Here is a 4,414-nt window from a genome sequence, read left to right on the forward strand (position 1 = left end):
CACACACTCACACACACACACACACACACTCACACACACACACACACACACACTGCTATCCGGTGAGGTATTCACTACAGCTGTGTGTTAGAGCCACTAAACTCATTATTAATGTTATGCGAACTGAGTGTGTTCCGAGAGTGTGTCTATATTGAACTGCTGGCCAGATTCGAGTCATGAACATCTGATCGTTCATGTCGGGGTTATTGCGCAATAACAGCAGCGTCACCGCATCGAGCATCCGGTCACCATGACAACAGCCGCGACCACGCCCTCCTCCCGCCTCCAGCTCACGCGCCCTTCTTTCTTTCGCGTCCGTCTCGCGCGCGGTCACATCTGTCAGCAGCGACGCTAATCGACGCGCGGCACTGACGCGGTAAACGCGTCGCGTCGCGTCAGCGCTGAAGGCCCGGCGTCCTCCGGTGAACGCGCCTGACGCGTCAAACCCCGTCATTTCAAGCAATAACGCGCAGATACGATCTAACGCTAAACGCGTGCACATCAATCACACACTGCCGCCTCACGCGCCGCTGCAGCTCGAGCCATTAATACCGCCGCGAGCGCTTACCTCATCTTCCTCCTCTTCGTTCTCCGTGAGGATGGAGTAATGTCCCGGGGAAAGCCCACGCCGCTTAGCGTTCACCGGAGAATATCCCGTGAGGTCCGGTGTAATGGACGCGCCGCGAGGACAGAACGCTGCTGCGTCGAGTGCGTAACGTGTTCTCCTGATTGTGTCGCCGTGTTGAGGTCTCGAGCTCAAGCCATCTCACAGGGATCGCCCCGGTCTCCGGTTCGGCGGCGCTTGGGTTGCCATCTTCTGTCCGCCGCGCGCTGACTCACCGGAACACCGGAACACCGGAACACGCGCCCGCTGCTCTGAGCGCCTACACGCGCGGCTGCTGGGACATCTGAGGAGCTTAAGCCCGCGCGAGCAGCATCTTCGTCATCGTCATTATCTTCATCATCTTCATCATCATCATCTTCTTCATCGTCTTCATCTTCATCATCGTCTTCGTCATCATCATCTTCTTCTTCATCTTCATCATCATCTTCATCATCATCATCATCTTCTTCATCGTCTTCGTCATCATCTTCATCATCATCTTCATCATCATCATCTTCATCATCATCATCATCATCATCTTCTTCTTCATCATCTTCTTCTTCATCATCTTCTTCTTCATCATCTTCATCATCATCATCTTCAAGCTCTTCATCATCATCATCATCATCTTCTTCTTCATCATCTTCATCATCATCATCTTCAAGCAGCTGAGGAGTTTTGTTGATGTTTTCTCAACGATACATTAGTATAGAGATCAGCGTTAATTAGCTTTAAAATAAAGATATTAACGAGTAAAATATAGATTTTAAAAATATGACACACACATCTACTTCAAAATGCCATGTTTAATTATTATTATGTATTTTCTTTATTATTATTTGAGAAAGTGTTGAGTGAAAACAGCAGAGGTGTGACCAAGTCCTCAGTCATTAGTGCTCTTTGCCCAAATTAGTGTCTCAGTATTAATTAGCTCATCAAATGTATAGTCATTTATATCAGGAAGGCGTGTTTTATCAGTAACAGAATAGCTAAAACAGCAGAACTGCATAGAAATACAGCTGCAACATACTTTGCATGTGTGCTTAAGAATATATGCTTCTGGTGTTACATCGAAGCCAGATTTAAGAACATGTGAGCGAAACACAGAAAGAACTCGAAGAAATACCTGCTAGCATACTTTACACGTGAGAGGAACTCATGACGACTGTGCTATCATTCTTCAAACCCAAGAGTAACAAACACACAATCATTTGATAGAAAACAATGTTGTACATTAAATGTTACGTTTATAATATGCATAGCTGATCGCTGTGTGCGCTTTAGGCCTACAGGCTGATTTACAACACGTGAAGTCATTCATTTATCCTGAAAGAAATGAAAGTGAAAAATATAGTATATATAAAAATAGTATATTTTATAGTTATATATTCAACGGGCAGGGCAGCCCTTTTCACGAGCGGAGATAGCTATATACGAATCGTGTCTTTTTTTTCTTTTGTCGTAAGTTATGCTATTACTCCATTAATTTATACCAGCCTATACTGTATATCCAGCACTCCCTGAACACAGTCTCTGGCCTTTTGCCAGTCAAGCGCAAGCACGCAGGGACGCACGCGTCTGGAGTAATAACGACTCTGATCTGATCATAAAGTCTTTCCGAGTCACAGGGCTCAAGTCTAAGTCTCTCGAGTCTTCTTTAATCATGTCGAGTCGAGTCGAGTCCACACCCCTGGAAAACACTTTTATACCATTTTTTTTTACAATTTTATTTATTACAATTTTAAATAATTCTTTGTAAATGTGACATTAACTAGTAATTTAAGTGTTTTTTCTGCACCTTTTAAAAATTTTAATAGCGATTTTTTTTTTCAAAATGTATTCTTTATTTGTGATCTTGACTCTCTCTCTCGCTCTCTCTCTCTCTCTATATATATATATAATATTAAAATATACTGGTATTTTCAAAATAAGGGTAAAACGTCTGTGAAAAATCTATATGAAAAATTCCTACACATTATATATATATATACAGTGTTGGGGAGTAACTAGTTACATGTAACGGAATCACGTAATTTAATTACAAAATAAATGTAACTGTAATCGGTTACAGTTACTTCTGAAAATGTTAAGGATTACACAGCTCCACAAACCGCATTACCAGCTTCACTCAGCACTAACCAGTTTGACTTGATTTCTGTCATATATCTACACAAATTCACTATTTTGGCGATCAGTGGTTGCTTTAGTTGGGCTCTTGGCCCTTGACTCTTTAATGTTAGTTTTTCTCTGCTGTTGTAATTGTGTTTGTAAAAGAAAGGCTGAGAAAACTTCTAGTGAAGTGGTCTTAATAGCTATTGGTGATGCTGTAGTGATCATTTCATGACCTGATTCACTGATTTCAATTAGTGTCCAATTAAATGGGTCAATTAATTTTGTATTGTTTATGGTACTGATATGACTCTACAAGATAAATTGGCAGACTATTATGAAGGGATTTAAAAACATTTTATGCACAAAACTTTTAGAGCTACAGCACTGTTTAGACACACACAGACATCAATAATCAGCTGATAGGTGACTATTAATAAAAAAAATTTAAATCATGCCGCAATGCATGCTGGGTGCCAGTACAAAACTCCCAGCATGCATTGCATAATTAAGTTTTTTTGATTGTCACCAATGTTGAGATTCATAGGCTGACTGTTGACGTCTGTGTGTGTTTAAGTGCTGCCATAGTTCAAAGCTTGTATTTGTGCATATTGTGCTTAGCAATGTTTCCCAATGATTGCAGTAGTATCAGTGGTGCAACTCAAGAGTATTAGTTATACATTACACACTTAATAAGAGATTAAACATTAGGTGAGCTCAGTGAATCTGACTAGTTCATGATGGTCTTGACATCACAAACTGATGAAACAGTTTTTATCAGACTTTATCTGATCATAGATTATTTTGGCTTTGCTTGCTATAAAAACTGTACCTTTAAATGCTAATGAGCTTTGCTCACCCGCCCCTTTCTTCCGTCGAAGAGCAAAGGCGATTTGCAAATAATCATAAAAAATATAAAGTGTCAGACTTACTAATTCTGGAGGTGCAGCTGGATCATGAACAATGGGTACTGATCTATCCTTGAGTTTTAACTTTTTAACAAAACCTGCCTTGAATTGTCTCTCGTTCAGAAAGCAGTCTGGAGTAAAATTATTTGCGCAGACATAAACGAATTTAGGTGTATTCAGTGGCGCATTACCATTTAGATGCGATTTCAAGTTGTTCTTTCTCTTTAGAGTGTTACGAGCTGATTGTGCATAGATAAGATCCCTGAAGTTGCAAACTAATGCACTGCGTCCTCAGTGGCTCTGGTGTTGGGAGAAAATTAAGATTTATGTTCTTCTACATCACAAAACTACAAAACACCTGCATTGCTTACATTGTCGCTACAGCTGCTGTACTCTACTCCTCAGAAAATCTAAACGGCTTGATAATTGAGACTGTTTAGGATTTTGGGGGATTAAAAAAAGGAGTGAATGGACTTTTATCATTGTAGGGGTTGTGTCCTCCACACACTGCTAAGATACATTTATATGCAAACATCATGTAAAAGTGAATTTTTGTATCCAATGTCTACTTTTAAACTGAAACATAATCTTAATTCAAGTGATGAAGGTTTTCGAAAGTGTGACAGTAATCAGTTGAATACTACTGTAAGGTTAACCTTGCCTGGTTTACATGTTTGAAAATGATAAACAGTTGAAAATATAAACAATTAGGAAAGTAATCAAATGTAATCAGTTACATTACTTTAATAAAGTAATTGAAAAGTTACACTACTTATTACATTTTAAGTACAAA

General features: G+C 39.8%; 1 protein-coding gene across 1 annotated transcript in view; it reads right to left on the bottom strand.

The window, feature by feature from the left end:
- evlb (Enah/Vasp-like b) overlaps window positions 1-983 on the bottom strand; it is a 25,943-nt gene extending 24,960 nt beyond the window's left edge. Inside the window, exon 1 of the transcript XR_001606210.1 lies at window positions 569-983. The gene's annotated coding sequence lies outside the window, so the exon portion shown is untranslated. The remainder of the gene's footprint in view (window positions 1-568) is intronic.
- Between the last annotated feature and the right edge of the window lie 3,431 nt (window positions 984-4,414).

This window comes from Sinocyclocheilus grahami, unplaced genomic scaffold (assembly GCF_001515645.1).
Source record: "Sinocyclocheilus grahami isolate Dianchi unplaced genomic scaffold, SAMN03320097.WGS_v1.1 scaffold924.1, whole genome shotgun sequence".
Lineage (NCBI taxonomy): Eukaryota > Metazoa > Chordata > Actinopteri > Cypriniformes > Cyprinidae > Sinocyclocheilus > Sinocyclocheilus grahami.